Here is a 15996-nt window from a genome sequence, read left to right as displayed (position 1 = left end):
ATGATTGCGTGATTGTAGGCTTTGGCCGGTGGGTGACATCCATCTTGGCAGCTGCAGCAGAGGGTGAGAGGCCAGCAGGGTTGAACCAGGCCTGGAGCTTCCCCGGCAGGGGGATGGAGAGAAAGGAGGCGAGGATATTGGCCATGGACGTGAGTCACTTGAGTTGTCATCAAATGATCCACTTGAGACCATGCCTTCAGGAGAGCAGAGAGAAAAGGAAGGAGTTGCACACATACAGGGGCTCTCAGCCATTCTTCCTTCAGGGTTGGGGGGTTTACCCCACCCAGCCCCACCCCAGGCCGACCTCCTCTCAGACAAAGCTCTGGCCTTGGGCACCCACCCACGCTGCCATCATCCCTCTGCCTGGAGCAGTTGGCCTCCCTTCCTGCCAGGCCTCACATGCCACCGTTGCCGGGAAGCATTTTCTGAAAGCCTAAGTCAAGCATCCTTTCTGAGGAGCCCCTGGTGGGATGTGCTGCGGCCCTGCCCCCAACCCCCATTCTGTAACCTTCATGCACGTCCCTGGTGAGCTTGAAGCACCCCAAGAGTAGCATCCACGCCTCAGGTCCTGCTCACTGCTGGGCTTCCAGGTTTAGCATGGTCCCCGATGCACAGGAGGTGCTCGATAAATGCCTATCGGATTGAAAACATACTCCGTCTTCGTAGAGCCTGACGCCCTTAGGATGATGTGAACACAAGATTGTTAAATGTTTGAAGGCCCAAGACGAGCCAAGGGCGCTCTGACGGCGTCATACCTTCTGGAGGCCCATGCAACCTCCTCTTGCATCAAAGTAGCCAAACCCAACCTCGTTAAGGGCTGTGTTTATTTATTCAGGAAGCTGTGCCCTGGTAGAGCAGCTGCACGGAGCTGACGGGCACCCAGGAAGAAACGCTGACAGCCAATTAGAGGAGGAGGGTGGCCCCCAGACACCCACGACAGCCTCTTCTGGATGCCTGGTGCCCGATCCAGATGTGCAAAGTTGGACCGCAGCCCAAGAAATGAGGGCATGAGAAGAAGCCTCCAGACCTCGGGCATCATCCTTCAGAATCGAAATAAGGTTGGCAGATGTAAAAGAACAGACGCAACAAAAATATAGGCTAGCCAGTTCAATTTGCGTCTTTTAGCTAAACTACGGGCAATTTTTAATCTGTGTCTATACGTCCCTCATGCAATGTCTGGGACATGTTTTTACTAAAAACTACTCATTTATCTCAAGTCCAAATGTACCTCGGCATCCCATGTTTCATCTGGTGACGGCACACACAAACCACTCCACCCTCATCCGCACCGTGCCCTCGTCCCGCCACAGGGGTCCCGTGAGGTCGGAGGTCACGCAGGCCGGCCCCAGGTCCCCAGCCCGCAAGGAGTGCTGGCCCCAGGCACAAAAGGTCTCATGGCTGCTGGAGTCGTCTCAGCCACGCAGGGAGCATCCAGGGCGGCCACAGAAGCACCACTGGTGTCAGATAGGAACCAACTAGAAAGCATGTAGGTACTGATCCAGGACGCCGCCAGCCGTGATTGCCAAGATCATATTTCTGAATCAGGACAGCCTCAAGAACAATTATCTGCACGGATCTGCGTGTAACAGTCAGCGCCCTGTGAGGCGTTGAGCCCTCTCTCAGGGGCTGCCCGGGGAGGGTGCCATTCACCAAGCAGGCTGCCCGCATGCCCGTGTGGAAGGAACAGTGTTCCTAGCTGTCCGCCACCAACCCAGCCACCTGCGGGGCCCCATGAGGGGTGAAGCAAGGACATCTAAGGGAGTGGACACCTGCCAAGTGGGGATCAACGCCGATGCTTTAAATGGGGTGATGCGGATCCCCTGGGATGGATTTGATTGGTGGAAAGAAGCCAGAGATCTCTGGTTAAGTGGTGAACGAGCTTGGCATCTAATGTTCGTAAGGACTGCAACATGCTTTTATTTTTTTATTTTTTTAAATTTTTATTTATTTATGATAGTCACACACAGAGAGAGGCAGAGACGTAGGCAGAGGGAGAAGCAGGCTCCATGCACCGGGAGCCCGACGTGGGATTCGATCCCAGGTCTCCAGGATTGCGCCCTGGGCCAAAGGCAGGCGCTAAACCGCTGCGCCACCCAGGGATCCTTGCAACATGCTTTTAAACAGTGAGATCCAGTCCACAGGCCAGATGTGGCCACAGGCCCGTGTCCCCTGGGCCAGCAATTCCCTTGACTGGAAGCTTCTTGTGGGGCAGGCCCTGGCTCCCCAGCTCCCTTCAGATGAGGCCTCAGCTGGCAGCAGCCCCACGAGCCCCACGAGCCCCACGAGCTCCGTCCTCTCCACGCATTTCCCTTCTCGCTCTCACCTCCGTTCTCCGGATGCCGGGAGCCGAGAGGCGGCTCTGATGTGACAAATCGCCTCCAAGCCCTCCGTCAGTACTGGAATAGATCCGGGGTGCGTGGCACCGGGGAGGACAAATGCAGGCTGGCTGCGGATCTGTCAGCACAGACCTCCATATCACAGCCTCGCCGGCTCACGCCGTGCACACCTGCGGCTTGTTGACGGTGTGGAAATGAGAAATTCGGAGGCAATTGAACACCCCGTGAATTCACACAACGGACCCACACAAAGGTATTTAGCACAGGTGTTTCTGTAATTGTGATGCATTAGGACACTTCCCCGTGTTCAGTGGCCCTCGACACTCACACCTCCACCTGCTGGGGGAGGCTGGCGGGCAGGTTTGGGCCTACGTGGCGCCGAGACGAGATGCGGCTCTGCCAGCGGAGCCCGGGCGCCCCCCGTGTGTGCTCTCGCTCGTATCTCCCCTTTGGGGATCCTTGTCAGCCAAAGAGCACTTAAATGTCTGCTCAGCCCTCTCCTGGCCTCGCTCCCTTGCAGCTTACAGAGGGGCTGTGCGCGCCTTGCTGCAAATGCCCTGGAAGCAACAGCAGCAGACAAGGGAGGCGGGAGAAAAATGATCAAGCTCACACGTGGAGCGTGATAAACTGGGGAGGCTTAAAAGGAGGTCAGTCAAGTGAGCTGTCAACTGGCAACGAGGGCCCCGAGGTGGGGAGTTCAAAGTCACGCAGCAGCCTGAGCCGAGGGCCGGGGCACCTGGGACCCGGAGCCCCGACATAAATGGATGGGGCCGGAGGTGTGGGCAGCCGGGATTGCAGCGGGGGAGGCGGCGGCCAGACACCGGCGGGAAGGCTCCTTCCCCGGCAGGGCGCACGTCCCCGCCGTCTCCCCGCCCAGCCGGCGCGGGCCCCAGGCCGCCTGCCCCACAGGGTGGCCGATCGGGGGCAGCGGGGCGCCCGGTGCAGGCGGCGGGGGCCGGGGGCCTAGCGGCGTCTCAGAGTCTATCCATTATTTTTCAGTCTCACTCAGGGGGAGGGAAGCGTCGGCGGCTCAGCGCTTAGAGTCGCCCTTGCCATCCGCACCCTCCCCACCCGTGTCAGCAAAGACAGAGGGCGCAGGCAGGCACCGAACACAGTCCCCCGGCCGGCCACCCCGGCCACCCTGGCTGCCACAGCCACCCCGGCCACCCCGGCCACCCCAGCCTCCCTGGCTGCCACGGCCACCCCAGCCATCCCGGCTGCCACAGCCACCCTGGCCACCCCAGTCACCCCAGCCATCAAGCCCACCCCAGCCACCAAGCCACGAGCAGCGGGGACCAGGGCCGGGCACCACAGAGTGCAGCCGGAGTCCACGTCCAGGTTGCGCCCGGTGCTTTCGCCTTGGGGGGAGCCCCTGCCGTCCGGGGTGCCATTCAGCACCTCTTCATTCTGTACGTGGTTTTCAACATTATTTCCCTATTGCCACACGGTGAATCGTGTCCTTCCAAGAGCTGAAAGGGGACGGTCTCCCAGCGACGGGAGGGAGCCTGGGTGACCAGGAGCCACCTTCCCGGGCAGGTGTGGCGCCCAGAGGGAAACCGAGGCCGGGGATGCTCTGCTGAGGCGCGAGCTGGGCTGCCCCGGCCCCCGTGTCCCCTGCCAGCCGTCCCCACCACTCCCCGCGCTGAAGACAAGCAGGTCACGGTGGCACACACACTCTCACCCACGTGCACACAGTCACACACAACACTCACACAGGCATTCGCATTCACACCTGCACACATTCTCACATACATGCACACACTCAATCACACACATAACACTCTGACACACATTCACACACACACATTTACACACAACACTCACATTCATGTACACACACAGACACATGCATGCACGCTGTCATGCATTCGCACATATATACATTCACACAGTCGCATGTGTACACTTGCACACTCACATATGCGCACACATTTACACACACAACACTCACAATCATGCACACACGTACACAATCATACATACACACATGCACACTCTCACACATTCACAGTCGCATACGCACACAGCTGCACACTCACACATACACATTCACACAGTCATGCGTGCACACACATTTACATACTCACACACACACACTCTCATGCACACACGCATCCTTGCTCCCTACAGGCGGGGACCTCCACTGCAAACCTGGAAAGAGACAACTGAGCAGAGAAGCCCCCAAAAGCCATTATTATCATTTATCCCCTTTTCACTTCTAACTCACTTTATACGGACTTTCTGCTCTGACTTTAGATTTGCACCGATGCGTGCATGTTATTGGTCGTGCCCTTATTTTGAAAGCACTAGTGCTTGGTTGTATTTCTCATTTCTATAATTTCTGTTGGTTTTTTTTTTTTTTTTTTCCCCTCTGCCTACTAAGGAATGAAGCCTCTGAAAGCTTCTGCTCTTTGAAGTTCATTTAGATTTTCTTCGGGGCTTTGTTTAGTGTCCATTTGCTTTTGTATTTGGATCAAAGGGTAATCTTTTAATTGGAAGATTTTATCATTTTTATTTATATCTTCCCTTGTTACAGAAAATTTTTCACAGAGATGAGTAATTCCTGCTTGGCAAGAGTCCTACATATGCCTGTTTGCTTTTTTTTTTAATTTATACTAACATCTTTCCCCCTGCCCTCATTTTATTTGTGTTTCTTGAATTAATGTCTCTCCTTATAATTATTATGGGGTTTTTAAAATTATTATCCAACCATCTTCACTGTTCTTTTCAATAGATTTTAAGATGCCTTGATGCTATATTATTTGACCCTATACAAAAAGTTTAATTAATGTCATGTATTCATTATTCTTAATATTTTTATCAAAATCAATTGACCTTTTATCTAATTTTGTAAATTAGGTATGCCTTATCTGTTTTCCTTCTGTTTTTAATCCTTCCTTTCTGTGTCGATGGATGTCTAGTAAGCAACACATTGTACAGTTTTAGTTTTTCATCAACCAGAGACTTGACTTCTTTGGTAGGTGAACTTAAAACCCCGCGAACATAGTCTGTTGCCATTATCATTTAGAGAAGCTTCATCCCTGATGGTTTTTGACGCACTCGGACTATGATCTGCCTGGATCTAACACTTAGAACTTATTTGGAAGACAACATTCCCTCCTTAACAATACTGTGATCTTAAGATCTCCTACATACATTTTCAAACCACTTAACAGCTACAGGATTTATTAGCATCACATCACCCTGTCCTTTTGTCTTCTCTGATGGAGGACGACGTGACAGGTGGTGTTCTCCACCTTCGCCACCCGCATCCACTCTTCTTGCAAGACAACAAAAGTCCTCGTCTGAGCCGTGAAATTCTAGCAGAGGAAGACAGGTGCAGAGGAGATGGACGGATGGCAGTGAGCACCATGGAGAAAAGCAGAGCAGGAGCGAGGGCTGTGTTCGGCTGTAGCTGGGGAAGCTGGTGGGTCAAGCCCTCATTTGAACCAAGACTGGAATAAAGAAAGGGAATAAGCCACACAGATAGCTGGTGTGGAGACTGTCAGGCGGAAGGGGCAGCCAGGGCAAAGGCCCTGGGGCATGTGCGGCTTGTTAAGGATCAACAAGGAAATGAGTAGGGCTGGAGCTGAGAGAAGGCAGTTGGCCAAGCCAGTGAGCTCGCTCTCTTCCAGAGAAGAGCTGGAATAGAAGAGGGAAGTCTTCTTACCAGGCAGAAGGTGACCGCAGTCCTGGTGGCAGCAGCAGACGGTGAAGTGTGGTCAGAGCCTGGCGATGCATCAAAGCCCTGCCAGCGATCGGTTGATGCATTGGATGAGCGGGGAGAGAAGAAAGGAAGCAGACGTCACTGTGGGCTCTTCCACTGTTCTGGGTATTGCCCATAGGTCACGCACCTGGGTAACCCCACCAGCCCCCGTGGCCCCACCTGCTCCAGCTCTACCCACAGCTCCCTGGCTCCCGCCAATAGGTTTACGTGTCTCTTAAATCGGTAGTTTCAGCGGTCGGCAAAGGTGTGTCCCTGCAATTATATTTTTATTCAAGATTTCCTTATTTCAGGTGCATAATAAAAGCCTCCCTGTGATCTCCCAAGAAAAAGGCATGTTCTGGAAAGGCAAGCTCTGGAAAGGGCAGGGTCCTAAAGGGTTTTTCTGTTGTTCCCGCGAGAGATTGAGAGTGGGGTTTACGTCACGGACTGCACTGTGTCCCCAGAGCTCCTGTGTTGAAGCCCTACCTCTGAGCACCTCAATATGGTTCTGTATTTGGACACAGTGGGCCCTGATCCGGTGACCTGATGAGGAGAGGAAGTATGGACACTCAGATGACAGGAAAGCGAGTGCACAGAGGAAAGACCCTCGGCAAGCCAAGGAGAGGGGCCACGGGAGAAACCAAGCCCTTGGACGCCTTGATCGTGGCCTCCCAGCCCCCGGGACTGCCACAGAGCAAGCTTCCATCGTTATGCCGCCCTAGGTCGAGGTCTACTGCCATGGCCTAGCCAACCTCACCAGCTTACATCCTTCCTCGAGGACGACCAAACCTTTGTTCCACTCTCCTCCTGCTTTGTTGCAGCTGGGGAGCTTGAAGCTACCTTGATTTTCACTTCCTCTGAACGGAGTTCCATTTTTCTTTTGAAGAGCTTAGAGAAATCCTTTTTTTGTTCCTGACAATTTAAGAATGTTACCATAACGGACTATAATCCGACCTGTGGCTCGCAAGTCCTTGTCCCCCCACGCAGGGCTCTCTGCAAAGTGTCACTAAAGTCCGGGGAATCAAACACGGCTCCTCTTTCAAGAAGCTGGGGGCCTGCCAGGGGTCAGCCAGGGAAACATCGTGAGGCTTGACCACCGCCGTAGCGGAGGAAGGGCCAGGCACGCGGGTGGTGCAGGGAGGGAGCTGGCTGGGGACCCAACTTACGGAAGCAAGACTGCAGGGAGACTCGCCGAGAAGGGCTCTTGATCTTTGGACATACAAGTGGGGGTCACCTGGAGTATGTGAGAGGCTGCCGTGAGCCTGGAGAGGGCTTCCAAGAGTGGGACCTTTGCAAAAGCTCAGGGGTTCAAAACCGAAGCAAACAAGATTTGGTGTAGCCAGGATCCCCGAGCACCGGGGCGTGGGCCTGGCTAGGAGGTGGGGTCACATTGGACGTGGGGTCGGATGGTGATCAAATTTGCATTTGCGCCACAGAGACCAGCCCATGGGACAATCCAACAACTGCAGAGACAGAAATGAGGCAGTGAGGACGTTTTTTTGGCAGACCTGCCGCCAAACTCAGGCGGCTTAAACAAGCCAAGAAGTGTGTTCATCCCAGTAGCGACAGGTCAGGAGCGGGCAGCTGTTCCCAGACTCCTCTCCTCCACCCCCACCCCTGCCACCCCCTGGGCACCCACCCTTCCCTTGGTGGTGGGCTTCATGCTTAGGCTACAAGCTTGGGCCTGGCATCCGGGCACAATGGGCCACTTGAGAGAAAATGCTCCTCGAGCCTCCTGGGCGGGAGCCTGGGGTGCACGGGGGGACTCCTTGGCCGGCGCCCACTCCCGAGCATGACCTCGGCTGGCAAGTGGAGCGTGCAGACGGCCTGGGGCCACCAGGTGGCCCGTTCTGGGGCAACCGAGGCCCTGGAGGAGGGCAGACACCCCTACGGGACGGCGCTGTCAGGAGTAGGAAGGCGGGGGGCTCGGGAGCGCCGGGCAGGAGGTGGGGCGGCTCCGGTGGGGGGGAGGGAGCGTCCTGCGTGGAACAGAAGGGCCGAGACCGCCAGACCCCGAATCGGGGCTCGCAGCCGGACCCCGAGCCCTGGTGGTGCTTTCTGTTCGACCTCCCTGGATCATCACTCTCCCTGTTCCAATCCTGGCTTTCGCTTCTTTTATTCGGAGCTCCCCGGTATTGATTTTCTTTCACTGAGTTTATTTCTCTAAACCCTAACGGGTCCTCCTGATGACGGGTTCTCCTCCGTGGGCTCGCCAAGGGCCCGAGGGCTCCACGCCAGGGGCCTCGTCGCGCACGTGTCAGCCTCTGTTAATGCGGCGCCCACTCCAGGGGCAGCGCCCCAGCTTCAAGCTTTTAGAATGACCCGGGTTCCGTCCCCGTGCTGCCGCGCCCCAGCTTTGTGACACTGGCGGTTTACCTCATCTCTCTAAACCCCGGTGTTCTTGTCTATAAGGTCACGGCAATGATGGCATTTGCCTGGCGGGGTCGCGGTAAACATCACATGAGATGCCTGGCAAACAGGAGCCGCCCCACGAAAGCTGGCCGCTCCTGTGTCTAGTCGGTGACAGCCTCATTGTCATCACGGTCACGAGTCTATTTTTGGGACCTCTGCGGTTTTCCAGCATCCCTCCAAACCCCCGTGTTCCCAAGAAAGGTCGGACTTCACCGGCAAAATTCAGCGTCCTCTGGTTTTGCGTCAGAGCCACGACACCCTCTCGTACCTTCCCGCGAGTGGCTCAAAGCCCTTTGCCGAAATCCTCTTCCGTGGCTCGTGGGAGGTCAATCCAGAGTAAGATTAGCCTTTGTGGTTTTTCTGTTTGTTTGGGTTTTTTTCCCTCTTTCTTTGAAACAAAGGAAGTTTTGAAACGGGATCAACTGTTCTTTCCAATACGTAAGAGAGTGGGCCGTCTGGGAGGCAGCTGCGAAGTCTCCGGTTGCTCAGTTAACAACATGGGGAACTGCCAAGGACAGCCTTCATGGAGCAGGAAGGGGGTGACACTGTCGAAGGAACGGTTCCAGGCGGTTCTGTGGCCTGACAAAAGGACCCCGTGTGATGCCCGTATGGCCCAGGAGCAGTGCATCTCCTTCCCTAACCCCAGCACACCCACCAGCCAGGCCCTGGCCAGCAGCCCCAGAGTTGGGCTGGACACTTGGGCCAGGTGCAGATGCGCACCCAAGCCCCCTGGGACCCCCTTACTCTCGGGGTGATTCACACAGTAAGCTTTTCTGGAGCACCTGCCCTCGTGCTCGCGTTCTGGGAGCCAGGCAGCCGTCAGGGAAAAGCACCAACAGAACCCCGCTTTGCTTAGCCTCATTTAAGGGGCTGGGGGCCCACGCGGAAGCCACACTGGGGGCTGGTTGCTGGGGCCCTACCCGTGACCGAAGGCCCCCCGCAGCGAGTGGCCGGCCGTTTGCCCTCGCCGGGGCCACAGCTGCCCGGGTCAGAGACTTCCCAAGCCACAGCCCCGAGTGTTGCCCGGCCCTGTGCTGAGTCTTCTGCTCGGCCCCTGGTGTGGAATATCTTACAAGTCTTTCTGGAATATTCTGGAATTCTAGCTTCGTTAGGGGATGCTCTTATTGAGAACGGTTTTTCTTTTTTTCCTTTTCGACCCCCTAGATGATTTCATGGGCATTTCAATGGGAAACAGGGGGTGTCTCTAATATCCCCTCCCGGCCTTTGTCATCTTCCCGGGTGCCTCTCTCCTGTGCTGTCTCAAAATGCTCAGTTCCCAGTGAATTTAAGGTTGCCCCACTCAGCACCATGTGTCCTTTTAATGACATTTTTTGCTGGATTATGTACTCAACCTTTTTTTATATAAGAGGTGTTCCTTTGAGATGCCGCCAATCTGATCTCATTGGAAGTTTATGAGAAAATCCAATATGCTCCCGTCCTACTGCCGAGAGGGCGCGAGCCAGCTCGCCAGATTTATCCGCGGCTCCAGTGCAAACACGGCTGATCATTCCCCGGCTTTGTCCTGCGCTCACTGGTTCCAGAGTGGTCTCTGGGGCTCCGCATTCCTGCCAGAATGTTCATGACATCACTCATATTATTAATAATTACAGGTTATTCACAGATGGACGGGCAGATGGACACACGGCGACAGAGATTTGTTTAATCTCAGCAAGGCTATTTCCCCACACATCTCCCTTTGCCCACTCTTGCTGCCTCCCTGGAGGAAAAAATTAATGAAAAAACAAAATGTCTATGAAAAGAAAAATGAAAATCCTGTCGGAGGTTTGGTTGCATTTTCCCCCTTCAGGAGGAAAAAAATGACCCGTCCCCCTTGCCTCTCACAACGGAGTCTGTGTTACATGTTCCTTTGTGAGCCTTTGAACTATAAACATTCCCGAAGAAAGACATGTCCCTGTCCCTTGTCCGACCCTTGGATTGCTGCAGGCTTGATCTGTGATCCAAAATTCACAGAGGGGGAAGGAGTAGAGCTGAGTGCGTGTACGTGTGTGTGTGTGTGTGTGTCCATTGGCTGGTACCCAGTTACTTCCTGGCTTTTCTGGAAGGAAAATGGAGCATCATTCGGTCTGAAGAGGTGCACTTGCTAAAGCCTGGACCCCTGGACGCCTCTCCTTGGTCGGCTTTAGAGGTTTAGAGGTGACCAGCCCCCCCTTATCAAGGCTGGAGGTTGTTCAGGCAGCCCAGAGCTGTGCTCGGCACAGACACAAAGGAGACTGCCTGTATCAGGAGGATGGGGAAGCTGCCACCCAGCTAACCCCATAAGCTGTGTGGGGGAGGACTCTCCGGAGCACGTTGTAGAGTAGGCCTCAGCACGGCACAGGCCCCAGTTGGGGCCAACTGCACCAACTGCACTCGGTACTTCTATGGCACGCGTAGTCCACGCACATCACTTCCTCAGACAGCTCATCCTCGGTCTCCGAGATTGCTGCCCCTGGTCTGTCAACCCCCTGACTCTTCCTTCCCTACCTCATCCAACAGGTCCAAACGGTGGGCCCCACTCCCACCCCCTACGGCTCAACACTGAGCCACGATTTAGTAAAACTGAGTGATGACTCTATGTCTCTCGGCTCAGCTCAGGTTCTCCACCTGAATATGAAATGTTCAAATCACCCTTTCTAGGATCTTAAAGAACAGATAGAGTCTTAAGACCTTTGCACATCATTGAGCCAGGCCCATCTGACCCTTGGATGTCTTGGGAACACCCATTATCCCTATGGACTCTACAACAGTCGTATTTGTGACCAGTGGATGAAGAAACACAGCTGCTTTATTTGTAGTTGGGACAAGCAAGACATAATCGTAGTATCATTCAACTGGCGGGGGGGGGAGGGGTCGGGGAGACATTTTCAGGGAACAGCTCATCTTATAAGTGTCTCTCCACACAAAATACGTTGGGGCGAAAGAGCTACTGATCATTTTTTAAACACCCAGGTACTTGACTGCATTCAACCTGTCTCGTGCTGTTTTCCTGCCAAATCTTTCCGTGTGTGCAAACACCACCTGGCCATCAGAGACTTGGCCACTGGGCTTTGATACAACTTGTGTAAACCTGGCCTCAAACTGCCAAGCATTTCTCTATTGCCCAAACTCAGAAATATTGGGTCTTCCATATTGGGGTCGTTGCAATCCCAAGCTTATCGACTGAATCTATATTTTGCTGATAAGACTCACCCTATTTAAAATGCTGGAAAGGTTGCCAATGTAGCTGTTCTGCAGAATTCGCTAATTCTCCATTGTGAGGCCTTAATTTGTGTAGAATGCCGGCTGCATGGGATCTGCTTAATAAATACATTCTTCTTAATAAAAAGATGCATAAATATAAAAACGTGGACTCTGTCTCCCTGAATGAAATCGCATCTAGCCCAGTGCAAAGGGCAGGGTCATTTTGAAATAAGTTAATGGCAGAGAGAGAAAGCAATCAGGCCTTCCTGGTTGATACACGCTGCACACACAGCTTATTAAATATTGAAACTCTTTAGAAAGATCTACTGACCACAGAGCCCAAATCATCTGTGGTGATTGAAAATACATGATTTCTACAAATCACACCCAACCACCCCAACCTGCTCCACTGAAGCACCTGTCCCCAGGACGGGGTTATTTTTCCAATGGCCTGAACAGATTTATGCCGGAGCCTCCCCACCATTCTCCACCAGCAGAAATACACATGCAGACCAGTGGGCCAGGCTGGGGCTCTATTCTGAGGCCCGCCACAGCGGCCTGGCTAACTGGCCCACCTGGGGCTCCTACCTTTGACCTCGGCTTCATTAGCACAGTGCTTTTGCCCCCTGAGCCAAGGAGGCTGCTGAAATATAAATCAACTGCCTTCTCCCAATTCCCCATTCCACTAGCAGAGGTGTTAATGAACAGGGCAGTGGCCAAAGAGTGCAATGGGAGAAGAAATAGATTTGGGGAAGCCACAAATTGGATAATCTACCTCTGGACAATGGTGAAGTGGATTATGATGCTTTCTATGCAAAATCCATCCACCTTACTGGGCCTCCCTGACCACCCCCCGCAGCACGGCATATCCGGGCGTCTCAGTGTCTCCAGGGCCTTGCGCGTCCTCACCCCCCATGTGTACCACCCACAGACATTCTTTTTGAAGGCTCCAGGCATAAAAACAAGATGGTGCTCCAGCAACCCCCCAACGTCCTCATACATTTAAAAAAGAAAAAGTAAAACACACGGATGCTATGATTAGAATCACTTTGTTCCCAGACATCCGGCTCATGGAATGATGGATATTTTGGTCAGGGCTGGAGTCCATTTGTTGCTGCGTCTCTATGCCCTGAGCCGGGGCCAGTCTGCCTGTGAGTCCCCAAACCTCACACTCCATGGGGTGTCCTGACATCCTGAAGGGCTAGCAGAGCCCACACGAACCAGCTGCTCACATTGTCCCCTCGGACTGCTGTTCTCCAACCCCATAGTGGCCTGATCCCTCTCCCTAAGCCAGGACTCCTGCTCCCTTCTGAAATCCGCATTCATTTTGAACTCGTAACCTTGATCGCCCTTCAATAGAGTGGGTATTTTCAACATCAGCGCGTTGCCACTCTATGAGCTTCATCTACGTAGTGATGCCGAGGCCGGTGTGGCAATTCCATTTTTCTTAGCAGCGCTAAGCAATCATCATTTATCTTAAAAATTGGCACATTCCTCCAAATACATTCATGAGAAGGTTGAGTGTCCACTCCAATGAGAGTCAGAATCTTAAAGAAAGCATCTCCACCTACTTTCCCACATCCTAAAGCTAATATGAAAAAAAAGATAGGCATCCTGTGTTCTATAGAAGCAGAGATTTGGGGGAAACAGACATTGAAATGCATGAGGCGAAGTGCATCTGAAAATATAAGCTCAAAATGTCATTCCATAATGAAACAAATACCAAGTAGAGGGAGAAATTCTAATCGCATACATAGAGATCAAGAACGTATTGCATTTCTATGTAAAACAAACTGATTTCTTACAACTCGGAAAGAAATTAGAATTATTCATTTATAACTTCATAGATGAGGTTTTGCCTCTAACATCCCACTAATCCCTATTTTCATCACAACTGGGAAGGAAGAAGTAGTCAAGCTTTTTACTTTGGGGACACCTGAGCTCCTCGGAGGGAAGAAAGAGATGCCTTCAGCCTATTTTTTTTTTTAAAGCGTGTCATCAATAATTCTGGGCCGAGGCTATGCCCTGGTTCCCAGCAGAGGAAAGTGAGATGCAGGTGCCTGCGCTCCCGTAGCCGCCAGCATCGTACACACTGGACCCTGCTCCACAGTGAAGGGGCTGATGCCAGCCAGTGACCAAGGGCATTAACCTCCAGATGCCAGAAGGTAACTCGTTGGCTTCGGCCAGCAGACATTTTCTGAGGAGAACCAAACTTCATTAGCGGATGGCTCACTGCATAGAAGAAAAAGGTCTCTCAGCGGTGAGGGTCTATTATCACAGCCAAAACAAATCTCACCATCTGCAAGTAGCATCAGCCAGAGAAAGCCACTGCCCATTTGTGAGGCCATCAGAGGTCACAGAAGAGATCGTCTCCGTGCCCAGTGAAAAGAATTAAGAACACGGCCCTGCCAGACTGACTCTAATGACAAGACCCCCAAGGTGGGACAAGGAGCCATCACTCACCTGTGCTGACAAAACATTGTCAACAGAGGCCTGTGGCCCTGGAACAGGGGTACACTGTGGCTTGCCTAGAAATTTTCGTTGTTTCACTTAAGAAGCAAAGACATTCTGTGTGTATGTGGGGGGGCATGTATGGGTTCCTGCATGCATATACCCCAGCAGGAAGGACACAGTTGAGGACATTTTTAACTGGCCTGGGATCTTTACCTGGACTCCTATTGCCCAAGAGGATCCCTGATGGAGAATTCTAAGGGAAGGCAGCTCCTTCCTCCAGTCTCTGCTTTTTTTTTTTTTTTTTTTTTTTTTTCTTTTAAATATCCTCCAAAAATCCAACTGGCAAGACAGATTTCCCCATTCCTTCGATGGAATTCATGGGATGGTTTTAAATTCAGGGTCATGTCTTACATAGGTACAAAGACCAATTTCCTGAAATGAAAATGAAGCTGAGAATATCCATCCTGTGTGTGCTGCTTTTCATAAATATCGCAAAGACCCCCAAGGCCCGTGTCTCTGAAACCCCCTACCTCCACTGTCCTCAGGGATTCACAATTATCATTTGACCATTTCACAATTATGCACAAATTGTTCTAAATGGCGAGACAGATAATCTCCACTTAAGTCTTATTGATAAAAAGCTTCAAATAGTTCTAACCAAAGTCTGTTTTCCTAGAACTAAGTATCTTTTGTAGCTACAAAATTTATTTTATTTTGTTTTTTAGAGAGAGGGTGGGCAGAGGGGCAGAGGGAGAGAGAGAATCTTAAGCAGTCTCCACTCCAGGCTTGATCTCAGGACCCTGAGATCATGACCTGAGCCAAAGTCAAGAGTCAGACACTTAACCAACTGAGATACCCAGGTGCCCACAAAATCTATTTTATAGTAGTAATTAGGCACTAGAACTGACATTTTAAAAAATTCCAGGCTCTGACTAGACCAAACTTCCTTCAGGTGTGCTATGGGTTGAACTTCATTTCCCCAAAAAATGCTGAAGTCCCATCCTCCAGTACCTGTGAATGTGTTCCTTTTTGGGAATCGAGTCTTTGCAGCTGAACAAGTGAGAACACGGTCATTGAGGTGCATTTTAATCCAATGTGACTGGCACCCTTACAAAAAGGGAAAATTTGGCCAGAGATAGACACACATAGAAGGAAGATGATATAAAAACACAGGAAGAGGCCACTAGAAGCCAGGAGAGGGGCCTGGAACAGATTCTCCTCACAGCCTCGTAAAGACCCAACCTTGCAGACATCTTGAGACTTATGGCCTCCAGACTGTGAGACAGTACGTTTCTGTTGTTGAATCTTCCAGTCTGTAGTATTTGTTATGGAGGCTGAGCACAAGGCCTTTGATCAGTCTACTCCCTTATCACCTCTACACTTTGGGCAGCCCATGCTTGCTCCATCCTCTGGGTGGGCAGGCCCCCCTCCCGTGTCCTCAGGGACCCTGAACTTCTTTGGGGAAGTTATTGGGTGATTAGTCTTGGGAGACTGAATACATGAATAGATGATGGCCAGACCTTTTACAAAAACAGAACAATGACCCTAAGCTCTGTAGTGTCCAACCTAGGAAGCCAAACCACACAGTCCATGGTGGTTGCCCATAAAGTTCAGGATGTGATCAATAACTGCCAGTTTCCTTATCTTTGCTGCTGCTTCCATCTCAGGACCAACCAGAGAAAACCAAATAGGCCGCCAAGTGAATCACGTAGGATACTCTGCTTCTAGTGGGCTGCCTCTCGCTTCTCCAGGCCAACGGCTCACCTCCAACCCGGCCCACCTGAAGCCATCCCTCCTTGTACTCTAAAGCTTTCCTGTTCCTCTGCCTGTCTTTGAGTTTCCACCAAAGGCAGGTGATGGAGGCTGAGTCCCTTGCCATGGCAAGCTCTGAGTAAATACCCTCTGTTT

At 52.2% G+C, this 15996-nt stretch overlaps 1 long non-coding RNA gene across 4 annotated transcripts; it reads right to left on the bottom strand.

Moving 5' to 3' along the window:
- Positions 1-4526: 4526 nt before the first annotated feature.
- Positions 4527-7584, bottom strand: LOC119866540. 4 transcript variants are annotated; one of them, XR_005380321.1, is made up of 4 exons: positions 7209-7584; positions 6800-6954; positions 6007-6084; positions 4527-5791 (listed from the first exon to the last, which is right to left on the bottom strand). It is a non-coding gene; the product is annotated as an uncharacterized LOC119866540 (long non-coding RNA). The 4 variants fall into 4 exon arrangements; XR_005380322.1 differs by lacking the exon at positions 6800-6954; XR_005380319.1 differs by lacking the exon at positions 7209-7584 and having other exon boundaries at positions 6800-7197.
- Between the last annotated feature and the right edge of the window lie 8412 nt (positions 7585-15996).

Source organism: Canis lupus, chromosome 28 (assembly GCF_011100685.1).
Source record: "Canis lupus familiaris isolate Mischka breed German Shepherd chromosome 28, alternate assembly UU_Cfam_GSD_1.0, whole genome shotgun sequence".
NCBI lineage: Eukaryota > Metazoa > Chordata > Mammalia > Carnivora > Canidae > Canis > Canis lupus.
This window is presented reverse-complemented; position numbering and strand designations above follow the sequence as displayed.